Consider the following 20,949-nt stretch of genomic DNA (forward strand, 5'->3'; position numbering starts at 1 on the left):
ATTCAAGATCCACTGTGAAAAGTATGTATTCTTTCTTTAGAAGTGTTAGGTAATAGAAGATAGCCAAATTCAGCACATAAACTGGGACAAATTTATATTATACTGTAAGAAAATTAAGTCTTAAGGCTTAGTTTGATTTTTCATAGAATGATATTTTATAATGTATTTGCTCTGGAGTAAAACAAGGAGCTGGATGATATGCTTAAAATTTCATTTAACCTTATGAGATTTCAGTAGAAATGTTTTAAAAATTCAGCTGTAAGACTATAATCTGAATTATATTTGTAAAATAAACTATATAATATAACAACAGTTATTTCTAACTATTTTACAGCATCAGGTTGCATGCAACTTTCTTTTTGAAGAGTAATTCATAATCTCCCACAAATTTGCTTATGGCAATATAGATTATACTTTTTTCAAAACAAATACTTGTATGGAAGCCTTCAATATGATGATTTTTAGTTGGTGCTCATTTGAGGTCTTTCCACACAAAGATGGATTTTATCTTATGATTGTTCCTTCAATCATTATGTGTAGTCAAAAACCAAATTTCAAGCTGTAACAGTTCTTCAGTCACTCTATTTATCGTAGAATTGTACCACCAATTCAACATTATTTTTTCTTTGTGGTTCCATAGAGGCTATTTTATTTGTTTTGATTAAGTTTTTCTTTTTATATACTGTATTTTGTTTTGATACCAAATTAATTAAGTGCACGAATACATATGTACATAAATAATATAAAATATAATGTAGCACTGAAATAATTTAAAAAGAAAAAAGATCTTGAATAAAAATATCAAGCAGAACAATTCCAAAACATTTTCCATGCTATTTAAAAATCTTAAAATACTTAATTCAAATATAAAATGCTGACAAGCCATACATATTAGTGGCCCTTTGCTGCAGATCAGATTCCAGTGTTATATAATGATTATTCTGATCATTTCCCAAAGCTAGTCCACATTGCTAAATTAAGGAAAATGTACTTATGAACCTCCTTATTTAAAAAACGAATAGGATCCAAATTAGTGTCCTAGAGCATTTTTACAGTGATCCAAATATTTTGCTGATATAATTAAGAACAGGTTTTGCACAGTGTTGGTTGCTAGAAAATGCTGTAAGTCACTAGAGGTTAAATAGCCATAAATACAGCATTTTAATTTGCTGCATGGATAACCTTTAAGATTTATTCTTGATGCAATACAGATTGCATTAAAACTATACTAATAAATATTTTTCTTCTTTTACTGCAGATAGTCAAAAATTGAAGACAAACAGCCATTGCCACACTTCTGTTGAGCAGAACACAAGGGAAATAGACAATGGCAGAAGCAGATAAAATACGGGATAAAAATAGTGGTGCATGAAATAGAACATTAAAAAAAGCTCTTAACAGATGGGACAAAAATAATTTAAAAATTCCAGTGAATCTTTACAGATAGATCTACAAGCCTGGGAATCTGCACATACAAAGTTGATGATAGGTTTAACAATCCGAATAGGAAAATAACAAAAAATGACATCAGGAGAAGAGCAGCAACTGAGTATACCCAAAACTAATGTAGATGAGAAACACTTCCAAATAATCCAATTTAGACCTCATCTAGAAGAAGAAAGTGATATTTCATAAGTGTTTGTAAAGTTGCAATTTATGCAAATAATGTGCTAGAATCACTGCAAATCACTCATCTCGCCTCCACCCACTCACCGTTGAGAGATGAGGGGAATGCATGCATGGGGTGAAGAGTGTAGAGTGCCAGAAACAGTGGTAGCGGCAACAGTTCCCACTTTTCTTTCCCTTTGGCTTTGACTCTCAGCCAGAGCAGCCTAGCCCACTTTGCTCTCGGCAACCAATGGTTAATTTGAACAGTTAATTTAATTTACAGTTAATTTAAGTTTATGGCAAAGTTAAGTTCTATCAGCTAATATCTGAGAAAATTTTGGTGGCCTGTGGTGTACATGGATGGAGGAGCTGCACCAGGATGACCAATAGGCCAGTGCTGTGACTAGAGCTCTGAAATATGAGACTGGCCAGACAGCTCATGGGGCTGGAAATCTCAGGGAAGGGTGGGGGATGGAGATTCACTCCATATTCCAGAGCGGGAGCAAAGCTTTATCTCTTGATGGATCTCACAGGCTTTTCTTCCAGCCCTTGCACGACTGAGAGATGTGTGACTTCCTCTCTGCCCCAAGACACTGGCTGGCCTATGAGATGAGAGAAAGAGAGATGAGAGAAAGATGAGAGAGAGGGGAGAGGAGAGATCCTGGTGTTTTGTTTTCTGTGGGAAATGGGTCCAAATGGCTCTGAGTGTTTAAGGTTGCAGAAACAGACAACCAAGCTAAGTGCCTGAAGGACTCCATCCCATCACTGGCAATCCAGGCACTTCAGTGAGCGATGCGCTGGATTCATATTAGTGGTCCATGGGATTTAAAATTATGAATTTAGTGGTCCCTGAGGTCCAAAAGGTTGGTGACCCCTGATTTAGAGCAATGAAAAATACTTATTATTAAAATTTGAAGTGGATAGGATAGGGTAGAAGCTGGAAGGGACTTTGGTAAGAGATGAGGTATATAAGAAAGTGAGAGAAGAACAAATAACACATAAAGGAAGAGAGATACAAATTCTGAGACAAATCCCGAAAATAGTGAGGGACCAGAGAAGGCAATATCAGTTGCTTACACAACAATTAATAAGGTACAATGTAATGTTTAGATGGCTTACACCAGAGAGAGTGATGATTACCTGGCAGGATAAAAGATATAAAATAAACACAGTCGAGAAATCACATGTCTTCTTTGAACATCATTTCACTGCTGAGGAAGAACAAGAAAGTAAAGAGGAACCAGAGAGTAGAAGTCAAGAAGAACAGTCAGTTGAAAACAGGGAGGAAGAAAGAGAACAAAGAAGAAGACAGAAAAAAGAACAAATAGAACAAGAAGATAGTAAAATAGGAATAGAGACAAGAAATGCAAGGAAACTAAAGACGGCACACAAATAACACAATAGAACAAGAAATTAAGTGACTGTCATTAAATATAAATGGATTAAACTCACCGGAAAAGAGAAGGCAAAAATTACAAAAAATGTAATTACAAAAAATGAATATGGACATAGTATGCCTTCAAGAGGTACATATTAAAAACCAATATAACAAACTACTAGACTATCCAAAGTTAGGAAAATTATTTACAACATTAGCACAACAAAAAAAAAGGAATTGCAATATACATCAAAGAATGGATAAATGCAAAAAAAATGCAGATGAAGAGGGGATGATTTTAATGATAGAAATAGAAACAGAAGAAAGAAAAATTCTTCTCACAGCAATATATGCCCCAAATAAAAACGAAAAAGAATTTTATAAGAAGATCCACTAAAAAAATAACAGAAATAGAATATGAGGATATATGTCTAATAGGTGACTTCAATGCTATAACAGATATCAATGATGACTACAAGAGTAACAAAAGAAATAAAAAAAAGAATGCTACCATTTACCTTTTTTGAAATGGTGCAGGAATTGAGCCTGAAAGAGGTATGGAGAGAAAGGAACATAGGAAACAAACAATTTACATATTATTCAAATCCCCACAAATCATGGTCAAAGATAGATATGATTTGGTCAACCCAAGAATTGAGAAGAGATACAGAACAGATTGAAATAATGAGAAACATCTGGGTGGATCACAACCCAAAAAAATAACATGGAACGGACCAAAAAAGAAAAAGAGATGGTCAATGAATCAACGAATAGTGAAAGATAAAGAATATATAAAAATGATAGAGAATTGAAACTTTTCTATGAAGTAAATAAGAAAGAAGAAACATTACAAAATTTATGGGATACTACAAAAGCTTTTACAAGAGAGGTGACAATAGCGTATTTGGCAAGGAAAAACAAGGAAAAGAGACAAAAACAAGAAACATTAGAGAAAGAACTTAAAGAATTGGAAATGGACCTACAAAAAACCCCACAAGAATCAAAAATAAAGGAGAAAAAAGAACTAATAAAACACAAATTAAATTTGATGACACAAGAAGAGATGACCCAAAAAATCAAATTTGCAAAACAAAACTATTTTGAATATGTGAATAAATCGGGAAGATGGTTAGCACAAAATTGAAAAAAGAAAAAGAAAAAAAGAATAATACATCACTTACAAGATGAAAGGAGAAACATACAATACCGGAAAGAGGAAAAAAATAGTACAGAATTTTTTCAAGAATATGTAAAGAAAATATATTACAAGACAGTATCGAACAATACTTAAATAGAAGAAATCTACATGAAATTGAAGAAGAGAGACGAGAAATGCTAGACAAAGAAATCACAGTGATAGAATTAAAGGAACATTGAGGAGACAAAAAATAATAAAACACCGGGCCCAGATGGTATACCTGTAGAATTTTATAAAACCATGCAAGAGCAGACAGAAACAGTGATTTTAGACTTATTTAATGAAGCACTTATAGAAGCAAAGTTAACAAAATCATGGAGGGAAGCATATATAACATTGATACCCAAAGAGGATTCGGCCCATGAACAAATAAAAAATTACAGACCAATTTCTTTACTAAACGCAGATTATAAAATATTTACATCAATAATGGCAGAGCGAATTTAAAAAATATTAAATGAAATTATCCACACAGATCAAAACGATTTCTTACCAAAACATCAGTTAAAAAACAATATGAGGATAATTATAAATACACTAGAATATTATGAAGAGAATCCGGGAAAACAAGTTGCATTGGTCTTTTTAGATGCCCAGAAGGCCTTTGATAATTTGAATTGGCATTCCATTATCACACAGTTAAAAATGATGAGATTTGGAGAAAAAGTTATAAAAATGATAGAATCAATTTATTCGGCCCAGACAGCAAAAATAATAATAAATAGTGACACTACAGAAGAAGTTAAGATATGGAAAGGAGTGAGACAGGATTGTCCATTATCACCTTTATTATTTATACTATTTCTGGAAGTTCTACTAACAGAAATTAGAAACAATCAAGAAATAAAGGGATTAAAAATTTAAAAAGAGGAATATAAAAAACAGGCATTTGTGCATGATATGGTATTAATGTTAGAGGATCTATTAAAATCAGGAATTAAATTAATCCAAAAAATAGAGAAACTGAAAATTAATAAGAACAAAACAAAGATCATTACGAAGAATTTTACTAAAAAAGAAGAGCAAGAATTAAAGGAAAACGTGTTAATGCAAATAGCAAAAAAAGTAAAGTATCTAGGAATTTGGCTGACAGGAAATGCTCAACAATTAAAGAAGATAATTAGATTAAAATGATTCAGAAAATTAAGAAAGATCTGAAAAATTGGAGGAAACTACAAATATCCTTAATGAGGAGAATTGCCATCATTAAAATGAATATACTACCAAAATTTTTATTTTTATTTCAAGTGGTGCCGATTAGCCTAGGGAATTTTTCCCCCATAGATTTGAACAAATTAATTGCACAGTTTATTAGGTCAGGGAAAAAAACCATGAATTAAATTAAAATTGTTACAAGACAGTACAGAAAGAGGAGGATTTGGACTTCCCAATTGGGAGCTTTATTACCAAGCAGCAGCTCTCACCTGGATAAAGGACTGGATCAATTTAAAAAACAAGATTATTAACAATAGAAAGTTATAATTTGGAATTGGATTGGCACGCCTTTATCTGGGATGGGAAAGACAAGATTTGTAGCTATTTCAAAAACATTTAATTCGAAAAGCTCTACTAGAAACATGGTTAAAATCAAAACAAAACATTACAATAAAATCCTAACCTGGCTATCCACCATGGAAGCTCTGATATACCCAAACATATTGGACATAAACAAGATAATAAGATATAAAGACATATTAGACAACCAAGAAAAGCTAAAAGCAAGGCAAGAACTGAAAGACAAGGGAAAAGATATTGGCTAGTGGCCCTATTTACAAATACAGGCAAGGTATAAAAAAGACAGGGAATGGGACGGCACAAGAGCTGGATAAAATTTTACAGGGAACCGAATAAAAATTAATTTAAAAAATATATCACTGCTTATTAAAATTTAAAATGGAAGAAGAAACTGTGAAAGAAACGATAACATGGGTGATAAATTTTGGGTATAGTATAGAATTGGTGGAATGGGGAAAAAATTGGGGAAAAAATTACAAATTAATGATGGCAACTGCATATAGAGAGAACATGTACAAGATGTTCTACAGATGGCACCTTCCACCAGCGAGAATTGCAAAAATATTCTCGGAGTGTTCACCTATCTGCTGGAAATGCAACAAACAACATGGAACATACTACTATATGTGGTGGATCTGCACAGCTGCAAAAAAGTATTGGAAAAAAATAAAAGATTGGCTAGAGGAGATTACTACACATCAAATTGCACTAAAACCCGAATTATTTTTGTTAGGGATTATAACAGGAAATTATGAAAAAAATACTAGATACTTAATTTTATACATCGTTACAGCAGCAAGAGTTATATTCACACAAAACTGGAAAAATAATTATATAGCAACAGAAGAAAATGTAATTAAAAATTATTGGAATGTGCAGAGATAGATAGGCTCACGAAATCTGAATACTATTCCATATGGCATTTATTGTACAATGGGCTAGAGGAAAGAGGGAAAAAGCAGGAAAGCAAAAAAGAAAGGAAGAAAGATCAACAAAACAATAGACAACTACAAAACCGGAAAAGGATTAAAAGGTTGAAATATGAAATGACGTAAATGTAGTAAAAACTGTTACACATAGAATATTATATATAGAATTAAAAAAAATGTATGAAATAATGTAAATGCACAAATATACGAAGTCATAGTTATAAAAAAATAATATATTATATATTATACAAAATAACATAAATGTAGTAATAACTCCTATACATAGAACATATAGAATATTACATATAGAATAAAAAATGTATGAAATAATGTAAATGCACAAATATATGAAGTCATAGTTATAAAAGATTTATTGGTATTGATAAAACAGACACAATAGATAGGTAAAAAAATGTAATGTGTTGCAAAGATGTGAAGTTTATACAAAGAAAATAAAATTTATAAAAAAAAGGAAAGAAAAGAAAAATACTACTTAATATTAAAATTTGAGGTGGATAGGATAGAAGCTGGAAGGGACTTTGGCCCAGCTTCCTATACAATCTTAGACAAGTGTCAATCCAGTCTCTTTTTAAAAACCTCCAGTGATGGAATGCCCACAATTTCTGAAGGCAAGTTGTTCACTGATTAATGTTAGGAAGTTGCTTTTCTCTTATCAGTTTGCTACCATTATTTCTTGTCCTGCCCTCTGGTGCTTTGGAGAATAAATTGGCCCCATCTTCTTTGTGGCAGCCCTCAAATATGAAATGCTAGTATGTTGTCACCCCTAATTCTTCTTTTCTTTGGATTAGCCAGACCCAAAACTTGCAGCTGTTCTTCATATGGTTTTGTCTCTTTGATCATCTTAGTTGCTCTTTGAACTTTTTCTAAAGTCTCAACATCTTTTTTGTAGTATGGTGACCAAAATTGGTTGCCGAATTCCAAGTGTGGTCTTACTAGGGTTTTGTAAAGTGGTACTTCATGTGATCTTAATTCTAGTGAAATCACTCAGCATTTAGTTTATTCCGAATAAGAAATGTATTACAGAGTACATTGCTTAAGAAATGTATTGTTCCAAAATGTGATCCCTTGTTGTCTTTAGAACAGTTGATTCTACCAGTGAGTTTACCAATCGTTTTCAGATAAAGGTAAAATCTTCTTTAAGACAAGATTGATTCCTGGTGACTACTTAAGGTTATCCATATTGAATTCCTGGCAACAATAGTGCATTCTCTAGAAATGGTTCCTTTTATGTTACTAGTCAACTAAGAGCCCTGGGTTCACACAGCAGACTCCACACAGCTAAATAATACTGTATATTTTTCTCTTTTTTGAGATTAGTGTAAGTCAAAGAGGTATTGCCCTAGATTGTGAACATTATTAGCTACTGTGAATATTATTAGCTACTGAACTCTCTGTTCAATAACAGGTGTCTGTGAACATCAGTCACTGGGGTATGTTAGAAGGTTTGTTGTTTTACAGATAGTGAAATACTGGTATAAAAGGGATACTGTATTAAATGGTTTAATGGGTTGAAGATCACTCCTGTCCTTCTACTATTTAGAACTCTCTTCAAAATCAAATGTCCTGATGCTGCTTGGGAAATCTGTTGCTATCAGGTCAGGGAAAGCTACTTTAGAAGTAGAGAGGTTAGCATTTGTAACTGAAATTATTTAGACTTTTTACAGTGTCCTGAAGCTATTTCAAATTAGAAGTTACCACATTCTACAAAGCCATCTATAGAAGGAATCTAGATTTAGATTCTCTTGAACGATAACCGAGTAATTATTTAACTATTTGCATGAATCAGTTTTAATGTCAGCATGGTTTTTTTCTTCTTCTACCAGTAGATAATATTTGAATGTAATTCCTGATTTGTTAAGCACTTACTGAAGTACACCTGCCAAATTACACATCTTTTGATAGATCTCCCTTTGTAAAGACAAATCGTATTTTATTCAGTGAAAGCAAGGATTTTCTGGAAAAAGTGTCCTTCAGGTTATTGAAGAACCTTTGGAGATTGCTAAGCAGTGTCAAAATGGAGACAGAAAGAACGCCAAAAGCACATACTAGCAAAGAAAAATACTGCCATATGTCATCTTTTAAAAAGAATATAGATTTATAGAGAAAAGACATAAAAGAACAGATTGTGGGAAGAGCAGAAAGCATCTTGAGATAATTTTTAAAGGCAAATTAGTATTTCTTCAATGCCACTGAAGCTGCTTTAGATTTTAGCAACTCTAAATTTTCACCAGAATAGCAAACACACTGCTTTTCATACATTCATATTTGAGTACTGCTAAAGGCTGCAGATGGGAGAGGTGTAGATGGAAATCTTATGTTTCCCTTTTTTAATTTTCCTAAAACCTTTTTCTTCTGAGTAGATCCAAAATAAGGATGCTGTATGAAAAGCAAACTGAGCCTGGAATAGTGTATGTTGACTATCAGAGGTAAAGCATGTACCATTTGACAGAAGCATGACACCATATGCGTAAATTGCAGGGTATCGCTCCCAAACAGATTATTTCAGGAATATCCATCCTCCATCCTTCCAAGGTTTCTGGGAGAATTCTTAAAATATTTAAAACACCAGAACCTATTCTTAAGTGGGAAGATGCTTTTTCTTTTCACATTTTTCTGAATTTGACTAAAGCCAGCATTTCCTTCTTTCCCTAGAACTAAACTTTTAAACACATTAGCTCCAAATTTCCCTTGTTTCCCTTATCACTCTCCAAGCAGCCCTGGATTGGCAAATTTAGTCTTGTAAGGATGTAAGCCTAGAGTAATAGAAGAAAAAGGATTTTCATTTCACTCACACACACCTGTTAGCTCAGTTTATTCCCCATTTGGTTCTCTATATTAACATCCTTTAAATATAAATATGTTTGTGTATGTGTGTACACAGGCACACACACGCACACACAAAACCTAGCAATCATTAGCTAATAGGAAAAGAAACAGAAATATATAAATTGATGCTCCTGCCTGCCTATACTTTTCCTGCAATTTGTTTCTGTTATTCCAGAGTTTTGAGTCAAAGTTTTATGTAGCTAATCACTGACTTGTCTATAGGTTCCTAAATACACACACACACACACACACACACACACGTTTTTATTTATTTTACTGTTATGGAACTCCATATCCCATGAGTCCTTGCTCCCTAGCTTTAAAAGATTTGAGGAACAGGGTAGCAGAATGCCAAGAGACAACAAGAAAAAACATGAAATATGACAAAGTTGGCTCTATTTATTACAGTAGTGCCTTGGAGGTACAATCATGAGTCATACACATTAGGACTGATATTGTGCATAACACATAATTCCCCATTTTTCTTCCAACCCAAAATAAAGAATTCTCTCTGCTTTGAAAAGCTTTATGAACTGAAATGCCTTCATAGGAGAAACCTGGCTTGAAACTGTAAATAAAGCAGAACTCAAGACATATGGCAGTATCAGACCAACCAAGTATAACTAATAAATAAAATCTCAAAGGAACATTACATGTGAAAATCATTGTACTTTTATAACCACCTGATTAAAATGGTAGGTGTCTTTTAAATCCTTGAAGTTGGCAAGCAACCATATATGAAAATTACATTGTACATAGGAGCTCTGTTTAAAACTGCTGAAGGGGATGGAATCAACTGCAATGTATCCTGTTCTTAACAGTTCTCATGTGTACCTTGCATTTTTAAAAGTACTAGCAAATGAAAACTCCGGAGGAAAAAATACAGAGACTTTTAATAATTACTACTAATTTTTAGTTGTTGAGCATTCCATAGTCAGTTGTTGACTAACATTTCAATTTTATGTGAACAATACTGACTCTTAGTTCAATATAATTGGAGGTCACCAGTTTGATTTTAGAAATAGTACTAGCTGAAATCAAACTTCTGATTAAACATATTTGAAGCTCTACAGAAATCTATTTTAAAATGCTAGCAATTTTATCATATACTTTAAAAAAATGTTAATATCAGAATGAGAAATTATCCAATATGTGAGAAGAAATAGTATGTGTTTAATTTAGGTTTTTGTTAAATCAAATATAGTTTATACTCTGACTATGGCACTTAGAACATGACATCTATTTTTTGTAGCCTCTGTATGATTCCTCATCATGCCTTCTACATGAGATGCAATTGAAAAGAAAAATGCTCTTAGAGGGTTCTCTATCTCAATGAAATGCCCTTTCTCTTTTTCTATTAATTAGCACTATTATGCAAAGCTTGGGGCTACAAGAACAAATGGTTGTTCTCTACTATTTATATCAGTACTTTTTAGCAGCATTACTACATTTTTATTAATGCTGAAAGAAGGTAAAAATACAGTTCCTATTATTTTCCAAATAGGCTCTGGTCCTTTGAACATTTAATAGAAGCAAACTCACTGGAATCAGCAAGATATAATTTTACATAATCCTATACAGGAATATATTTATAATATTCCAAACTGGGACCAGAGGTAGTATTCAGCAGGTTCTGATCAGTTCTGGAGAACCGGTAGTGGAAACTTTGAATAGTTTGGAGAACTGGTAAATACCACTTCTCACTGGGCCCACCTCCATTCTCTGCCTCCCAAGTCCCAGCTGATTGGGAGAAAAGGGGGATTTTACATTATCCTCCTGCTGGAATGGAGTGGGAATGGAGATTTTAAAGTATCCTTCCCCTGCCACCATGCCATGCCCACCAAGACATGCCCGTAGAACTGGTAGTAAAAAAACTTGAATCCCACCACTGGAATAGACATAAACATAACCCAAATTGATTTTCAATGTTTAAAAGCATCATCTGAGCCTTCCTGATTCCAATTGATCACCTTAATACTTAATATCAAGTATGTGAAAATAACTCTCAAATTCAATTAATGCATTGCCATCCCTCTCTCATAATTAATCAGTATTGCTCTTGAGTAATCTATATGAATTAAAACCACTGAGAAAAGGGTGGTACTTATTTTAAATGTCAAAGTTGTGATTGCCACCTGGAAAGCTACAACTGCTGAAAAGAAATTAAACTAGAAAACTAACATCTTTAGAGCAGAATCATTAATAATTTGTGCATGCATAATTGACTAGCACTTTGTATAGTAAATGGTTTCTAAATACTTGTGGCTAAATTATGGCCTGCCAGAACAAATGAAACAAAATAATAAAGGTTTGTAGTATAATCCAGCCAATTGTAGATTATGTTGGCTTTTTCATATTAAAAAAACCATCAAATTTAAATTTCCTCTTTAAACTGGGATGGAATTTAGAATGCTTTGCCCAGACAGTGGTGCTAAAGAAAAAAACATAGCTAAAGAAATCATGGTTATAAGGACTGCTCAAGTTAAGGCATCTTTATTATAATCATGGACTAAAATTCACTGTACAGTAACATTATGCAATAAAGAATCAGAGGATCTAATGCTGTGTACTTTTCACCAGATTGCAATAACTCCATTCTGTAGTAAGATATCATGGATTTTGACATTTTTCCTCATTTAGCAGAAAATGTGGGAGAAGAATAGCAGCCCAGAATAGGTTACCTCTCTTTCTGAAATGCTGTTTGTAAATGAACATGCATATGTCTTTTTATCAAAGTTGTTTCCATGGTAACAGATCTGTGTTCACTGAACACTATAAAATATGGGACTTTTATAGCTTTTCTTTCCATGGTGTGTTGTATGGATGAGAAAAATTGAGAATGATATTTATTGTTTTCTGGGGTAATAAGACCTTCCTCATGGTGAGAAAGCCATGAGGTTGTCAAGTATTACATCAATGTAATACTTTCATTGGGAATATATGGAACTGCAGAGGGGCACGCGCAGCTGAGAAGCTGGAGAGGAGACAGCTTGCTAGATCTTTGCACGATAAGTGACCCGGTGTGGCAAATTGGGTGGAGGGGAAGCAATTGTGCAGAGCATGAGGTATTTCAGTGGATCGGGAGACCTTGAATGGTCTTAAGCAGGTGGCCTGTTCCATCACTAGTCCCCCCTTGCCTTCCCCATCCTGAAATATCTCATGTGCACTTAACGAACCACACATTTGATTAGCAAATGCGTGGGCAAAAGGGAGTGATCCCATTCAAGGTATGAGATTCACTCCCACGAATGTTCGGATTACGAATGGAATGGGCACGCTCCAGTACATTCATAACTCGAGGGCTAACCTGTACATCTAGCTCACGATGACTGATACAGTCATCCATTCCTTGATTTATTTTATTACATGGAAGATGATATTTTGCTAGGTCTCCTCTTGAAAAAAATGTAGAAAGATCCTTGGGGTGGGGGGGAATTGAGTGCTTTTTCTAGGACAAGATTTTCCAAAAGCAAATCTTGATGCTATATCTTCTGTTATACAAAGTAACTGAGAGGAAACCTAACCATGCTTGGCATGTATTTTATTGTGTGTGGGCACAACTCTTGATTTGCAGATTTTAAAGCCAAATGACTACATATGGCCTCCTATTATAATGAGGCCTATGCAACCCTTTACAGACTGAGAGCTGCACTGGCCATTGAATAATGTGTCAGATTTAGAATTGCAAAACCTTGAATCAATTTGATTCAATTTCTTTACAATCAAAATAGAAGTATAGTTCACATAATCACTGTTGGTGCATTTCATAAATGTGAATGATAAACATTCACATTTGACTGAAACATGAGGGTTTTTGGAGGGCTGTATGCAAGGCGGCCAGATTCATCCTATGGGTGGTAGACTATGCCTCTTTAGGAAAATTATTGTATGATTAGATCAGCAATTCCAGTCTCAGGTTGTATCTATCATCTTATTCTATTGAAATTTGTGCCTGAATATGAAACTGAATTTCCAAAGCTGGCATTGGTTTTAGAAACAGTGGCGTTCAGCTTTCAGAATTCAAATTACTTATAACATTAAAATGGATTTAACTAAAAAGACTGCTTTTCCCACCAATCCTAATGGAAAATATTACATTGAATAATACAAGGCTACATATTCCAGAAGATTTCAGAAGCACAAATACTCTATTACTGGATTTTTCTATGTTGGCAGGCATGTGCGCCCATGCACAAAAAAAATGTGTGTGCCTAGAGTTGCTTGATGGCAAGATGGGCAGCAAATAAATTTAATAAATAAATGTGTATTCAATATTATTTTGCAGGTAGGACCTTTTCTTTGATCCATTTTCCATGTTACACTTCTGGAAAACATGTTTATTAATGTTTACTATAAAGTAGAAAAAAATGTTGCCCAGAGTTGAATGTTGATTACAATCTGATGCTTTCTGAAATAATTTCATGCTTTCTGAAATAATTTCATGCAAAGTCCACTTGTTAAATGATTAAGTTCCGCATTCTGGAAAATAAACACTGTTAAAGGACAGCTAAATACAAAACTGCTGTAAATGTATTATTTTGCAAATTATTTTTTCTTATTGTAGGATTTATTATTCATGTTATTTAATGTACATAATTTTGGAAAATACTGATAAACTACTATTAACACTGACTTCTGTTATTACAATTTATACTGTAGCTATTACATTATTAGCAACAGAAATTGTAAATGTTGCCAAGTAGCATTAGTAAGCTAATGTTAGTTAATGAACCTAGCTCACATATTTTAAATGACACTGCTTTGTATTGAATTGGATATTTTCCAATAGAGTTCCTTTACTGCAACCTTGTCCCAGGGGCGTGTTGTCAGGGGAGGCAGGGGAGGCAGAGCCTCACCATTGTCAGCATGAAAAGAAAAGAAAATGTAAAAGGAAAAAGGCAAGAGCTGAGGTCAGGCTGAGCTAGTTGCTGCCAGAGTCACCATGGATGTCTCTGCTTAACTGTTTAAAAAAGCCTCTAAAAAAGTGCCCTCTACAGGAGGCGGCAGGAGAACAACGTGCCTCATCTAGTCTGGTGTTTTATGATCACTTGAGCAGAGTTAAGCAAGGGTTAAAAGCTGAAAAATTCCTTACGTAGATGAGGCATGTCGGTCTCTTGCCTCCTCCTGTTAGAGGGTGCTTTTTAAAGGCTTTTTTAAACAGTTAAGCAGACATCCAGGGTGACTCTGGCAGCAACTAGCTCAGCCTGACCTAAGCTCTTGCCTTTTTCCTTTTACATTTTTTTCTTTTCATGATGGCAGGCAAGAGCAGAGTTGAAATCCTCTCTGAAACAGCTGAAAAAGGTACGTGTGGGTCAGAGAGAGGGGGGAGGAATTCAAACTTCATCCTCCTAGTGCAACTTTGTGTGTTTGTGTGTTTGAGAGAGGGGGGGGAGGGAGCATATTGAGACAGTTCTTTAGTTTATGTACTATGTAACATTCTTATACTATGCCTTATGTTTGTTAATGACACGTAATCCATACCTGTAACAAAAGGAGAAGTAAGACCCCATCTCCTTATAAGGCCGTTTCCTCAAGGTAGCCAATAGGAAATGAGTTCAGTATTTCAGTATTACGCTGCCTTTGAGAATGTATAAGAATGCATGCTTTGATAATGAAGGTTGTTCAGAACTTGAAATGCTAGCCGTGGGCTAGCTTTCTGAACCTGGCTGCCAAATAAATGTTTCCTGTATCCTGAGAAGTCTAAAGCCTGTCATTTTCTGCAACACTAGGACCCACACTCTTTCTGCTTTACATTAATGACCTATTTGATCACATTAAAAGCAACTGCATCCTCTTCGTTGATGACAGTAATAAAAAGGTAAAGCCTATTGAATGGGAAGACCTATGTAATTGTACTTGATTAATTTGATGTAATGTCTGTTGAAATTCTTAGGTGTGTCTAAGTCTTTGTGCACCCTCAAGGTAATTGAAACTAAGATGTCTCCAATCCAAAAGGACAAGAATTTTAAACTGGCAGAAATTGCTCAGTTTGTCGGGCCCAGAAAACTGAGTGAAGGGGGAGGGGAGTCCTTACTTTGCGTTTGTTTGGCCAACAAAAACAGAGTAAAGAGAAGTATTTTTTCCCCTTCCTTCCTTCCCTATATCTTAAAGTAACAACCCAGGAAATGGTTTAAGGTCATTTACGAGAAAAGTTTCATCCTTGTAGTTATTGTGTGTTTAAATGATTTTACCTGTTCATTTCGTTCCTGAAGCATGTGAACCCATACTTCACAGCTCAGGTGACACAAACTGTTTCCTAGGCTTTTGGAATTAAGTGGAAACTTCATGCTGTCTATTCCCCACAGAGTAGTGGTGTTGAAAAATTTAATGATTTGATTTAAGGACAAAACCAACTAATAGGAGACAATTATGAGGGTTTTTGGTTGTAGCAATGTATTGTAGAATATGGATACTGAATTTTGCCCTTCTAGCCAAAGTACCGTATGAATCCACAAAAGTGACATAGATAAGAGAAAAGAAACAAAAAAGAAAAGAAAAGAAAAAGAGTCTCAACGAAACATTTAGTTCCTGTGCTGTTTAGCTTGCATGTTTGTCTTTGTTGATGTTTAAGTGTTTAAAAAGAGAAAGAGAGAGTGCATCTCTGACATCAGTGCCCTCTACCTGTGTAGCCTTAACATGAGGTGATTGACACTGAAGGGGTAGGAGACCCAGGGAGAGAAAATGTGGAATCAGATATTGGTTAGAATGAACAAACGGTCCCATTAGGTGGGGCCAGGAGGAAGGAAACCAAAAAGGTTACCAAAGGGACAGATCAAGTGGACCACAAACCTGGTCCAAGGGAGCAGTTGAGACAAAAATTCAGATTGCCCCCAAGGGAATTTTATTGCCAGAAGCTGAGGGGGAGCTACGTAAGGTGTGGATATATGCTCCATTCTCAATGGCTGATTTATATAATTGGAAAAATCAAATTCTTGCTTATAGAGAAAATCCAGATGAGATGCATGTCCTTTTTGCATCCATTTTTCCTGAACTCACCAGTCTGCTTGGGCTGACATACAAAGTCTGATGGAAATTTTATTAACCCCAGAGAAAAGACGGCTGGTGAAGGGAACCATGAATAAGCCTTTGCAGAAGGATCATGCAAAAAAAATAAAAATAAAAAAAAATCCAGACTGGACATGGTTACTGAAGGAACCAGATTGGGAACCTAGTCCATTCAGCTGCAAAACTATTGGACCTTAGTTTTGTAGGATTCAACAAAAGTTAAGAATTTAGAGAAGGTCTATTAAATTCAACAGAAACAGGATGAAAATCCAGGGGAAATCCTAGAATGCATTAATCAAAACTTTAGGTAAAATACCACATTGGATCCTGAGCTTGAAGAAAGTAAGAGAATGGTCAATATGATCTTCATTGGTCACGCTGCAGATGATATTAGGGTAAAAAAATACAGAAGACAAAAAGGGGGGCCAGGAAAGGCATCTCTGAACTTGTGGAATGAGCATACAAAACATATGTTAATTGGGCTCAAATTTCAGAGAAGAAGGACAGAAAGAGTGGGTGGTTAGGGGACTTGCCGGAAGAAATTGTCGAGGAGGGGCCAATAGATAGAATCCCATGCCCAGTCAAAGAAAGAGCCCTCCAGTTAGCAAAGAAAAGGAAGCCATGAAGGTCTGTGTGGCTTGAATAAATGGAAATTGCATGAAAGGTCCTTGTGAAGAAAGAAAGAAAGAAAGAAAGAAAAGAAGGAAGGAAGGAAGGAAGGAAGGAAGGAAGGAAGGAAGGAAGGAAGGAAGGAAGGAAGGGGACAGGATGCAATGTAAAGCTGAATTGCTGATAGTTGCATTGTCAAATAATTCCAAAGCCCAAAGCAGAGGTCGATGTGTTTGGTGAAAGAAAAAAGGCCACTGGCTACAAGAATGTCCCAAGACATGCCTGAATGCTCAGTTGCTCTTTTGGGTCATGCTATCCTATGCAAAATGGGAGCTATACTGTCCTTTGAGGAAGATAAAATGGCCCTAATGATGAGGCACCCTCCCAGATGAGATATGGCGAGTAATGGTGGTTCAAGAATTTAATCCACCAGGCTATGTATCTCATCATGCACCAATAATTATACAAGTAAAGCCTTTAGCCATGCCTGTCTGCCTATGCCTTCTTCACCATCTCAAATACATAGAGACAGCCAAAAACTGTTTGCTTTTGGGGAAACCTACTAACAGGTCACAAGAGACAGTTTGCTTGGACTAGGTTTCCCCAAGGATTTAAAAATTCACCTACCTTTTTGGCTAAGCCTTGGCCTCAGACCTAGAAAATTTCCAGCCTTGCGAAGATGGAGATGTGCTACTCCAATATATAGATAATATCTCAGTAACCGGACAGACGAAGGAGATTTGTTGGGAAAAAAAAACACCAATCAATTGCTTCATCTGTTAATGGACAAGGAACATCGTGCCCAAAGGCAAAAAATTCAGCTGGAAAAGCCCCAAGTTAAATACTTAAGGTACACCATAAGTCGAGGATAGAAGGCAATAAGATATGAGCAAAAAGAAGCTGTGTGCCAAATTGTGGAACCAGGCTAGGAAAAAGTTACGAGGACTTTTGGGTGCAGCAGGATATTGCAGGATGAGGATTTCAAATTTTGCGCTTCTAGCCAAACCTCCTTACACATCTATGAAGGGGGGGTGAAAAAGAACCCTTTTTGGCTTCCGGTGGGGGAGGGGCTTGCTGGTGGGAGCTGGTCGTTACAGCTCCTGAATTCTGGTCACGTTTAACTGTCAGATGTGCAATCCATCAGCCATCTGACAGCTTGTTTACCTTTTCTTCGGGCCAAGAAGATAAGGTGAGCTAATTGTGCTGGGCAATGTGCCAACTAACTCTCGCAGATTGACTCTGGGAGGGGGGGGAAGGCCAGCTGAGGGCAGAATTGTCTCCATGCCAGGAATTCCTGCTGTGATTAGCAGCACAAAGCAAACCTCCCATCCTCAGAACAAAATTTGATTTACTGAATCCAAGACGAGCGGACCCTGTACACGTGAACTTTTAATTGTTTGTATTAATCCTTAGCTTCATTTTTACAAGAATTCCTTCTGATATCTTACTTGCTAAAGAGATATTCAAAATGGCGCCGAGTAGCTTCATAACACTGTTCAAGCTTTGAATTTCTACGGAGTTTAAAACTTCAAAGGAAAGGAGTGATTTAATACTAAATTAAATAGTAACAGCTGCACAATTGACCAGCAGAGACTTATTAATTGGCTGAAGAAGATTAAAACTTGGAATGACTTCTAAGCAAAACCCTATCCAAAAGGTCCCCCCCCCCGGCTTCAAAAAGTGCAGGCAGTTTGCCTGCCCCTGGCACAAAACTACAGTCATTACTTCCTCCCCCCATAGGGCAGCCATTAACTAAAGAAATTTTTCAGAAGGAATTGGCTGAAGCATTTAAAAATCATGTAGTTATGATGGAAACAAAATTTAAGGAGGAGATATCGGTTGCTCATAAAGAACTCTCTGATAAACTTGAGACCTGGGTTCAGAAGATCAGGGATGATATGTTAGGGGTTGTTAATTTGTTAACAGAATATGTCTCGGGAATTGAAGACAGATTAGAAGATCTTAATGATGCCAATATTAATTTGGTATCGAAAATGGATGTGGTGCAACAAAAAGTCGAAAATGCTGAAAAAGAAATTATTATGTTACAGTATAGACAAATGGAACTTGCACTAAGAATAAGAGGTTTGTGTGAAAACAATCAGGAAAATTTGAAACAGATTCTTTCAGAAGCTTTCAATAGTCTGATGGGAAGGCCAGGGGGAAATTTTGATTGGCAAATTGATAAGGTTTATCGTGCTAACTCCTGGCTGGCTAGACAGAAGCAGCTTCCATGGGACATTGTGATATACTTTACTACAAGAGACATGAGGAATATGATATTGCAAGAGTCCTATAAAACCAAGCTTCAAATTGGGGGTCAGGAATGACTGTTCTGAAAGAAATACCACCTCAAATGCTAAGATCCAGGAAAGACTATGCCTTTTTAGTTGAAGAGCTTAAAAATCGTCAGCTACAGTTCAGATGGGATGCACCAGTTGGGTTAGCACTCATTTTTGAGGGGCAAAGATACCGTCTTAATTCAGTATGGAAAGCTCGAGATTTTTACCATAATATCTTGAAGGCCGGACATCCCGCCCCACCTGGACCCAAAGAAAGAGAACAAAAAGGACAAGATAGACAGCAAACTACACAATTATCAACAAGGATGGATCATCTTTCTCTCTCAGAAGCACAAGGAGCCAAGGAACAAAGACAAAACCGTGTGGGAAGAAGGCGGGGCTTAGCAGTGAGAAGATGGAGTTTCAGGCTACTCCTGAAATTCCTCTATACCGAAGGATTTTTGGACAGGTTCTTTGAACTCTAGCTGTCCCGGAGATGACAGTGAAGGTGAGGAGAGACCCAGGACCTCAGAGACACCCGCAAGTCTCTGGGGGGGGGGTATTAACTCCTCGTGCCAATTCCTTTCTGGATTAGCTGCGTGCTAACTGAAACTGCAGGTTGCCCCTAAGAATGGTAGAAGTGATGTCATCTGGTAAGCTGATTTTATTATCCAAGAGAGACTGTTCGCGTTAAAAACTTAAGCTAACTGAAACCAAAGAATAGGAAAATTCAGCGGCGAATTGGCTTTTTTAAATGGATTTATGGCTGGTGGTTACTTTACTTCTTAAATGCTTCAAGAAACTCCTCGACATCCTCCCCCCTCTGACTCTCCCTAAGTGGATCGTAAAATTTATTTTCTACTAATTAGCCCGTCACGATTCGACATTTTTATTACTTTATTACTTGGCTCTGTTTATGATTAGATAAGATTGCACAGCCTGCAAGAGACTAAGAAAAGTGCTCCGAAGTCTGTAGAAAAAAAAAAAAAAGAGCTTGCAATTTTTAACTGCGACACATCATGGCGTCTCAAAATACCGCTAAGATTTCATTTCAGATTCTTTTTTCCGCATGTAGAGGGCTTTTTGACTCTTATCAAAGGCTGGAAAGAAAATTGGATCATCTGATTTTAAAATATGAAGTAAAAACTGAGATCGTTGAATGTCTAAATGTTCCTGAAATACAAATGGAAAATGTGAGAAATGGTGTCTGGTCTATCTTAGAGGAAGAAAGGAGGGGGGGAGCTATAAAGAAGACTCATTTAAAGAGACAGAGTGCAGGAGGAATGGAAAATCCACCCTTGAGAATTAAAGTTAATTTGGAAAATTTTACAAGCCCAGGACAACATTATTATTTCATCACTGACATTCAGAGTCCAAAGGTGCGAAAATATCTTTGTCTGGATTTGTTTATGAAAACATTTGGTAAATTTATCCAACGCGTGGCAATTGGTTTGAGAAGATTTTGCTATTGGAGAGACACTGGCTGACAGATGGAAGAACGTAATTTAAAATTAGCTAAATCTGATTACCTTAATGTGTAATAGATATAGCTGAATAATGACTGATATGGATAGTAAT

This window comes from Thamnophis sirtalis, unplaced genomic scaffold (assembly GCF_051295495.1).
Source record: "Thamnophis sirtalis isolate CommonGarterSnake01/CBP01778 unplaced genomic scaffold, rThaSir2_p1.2 scaffold_4, whole genome shotgun sequence".
Classification (NCBI taxonomy): domain Eukaryota; kingdom Metazoa; phylum Chordata; class Lepidosauria; order Squamata; family Natricidae; genus Thamnophis; species Thamnophis sirtalis.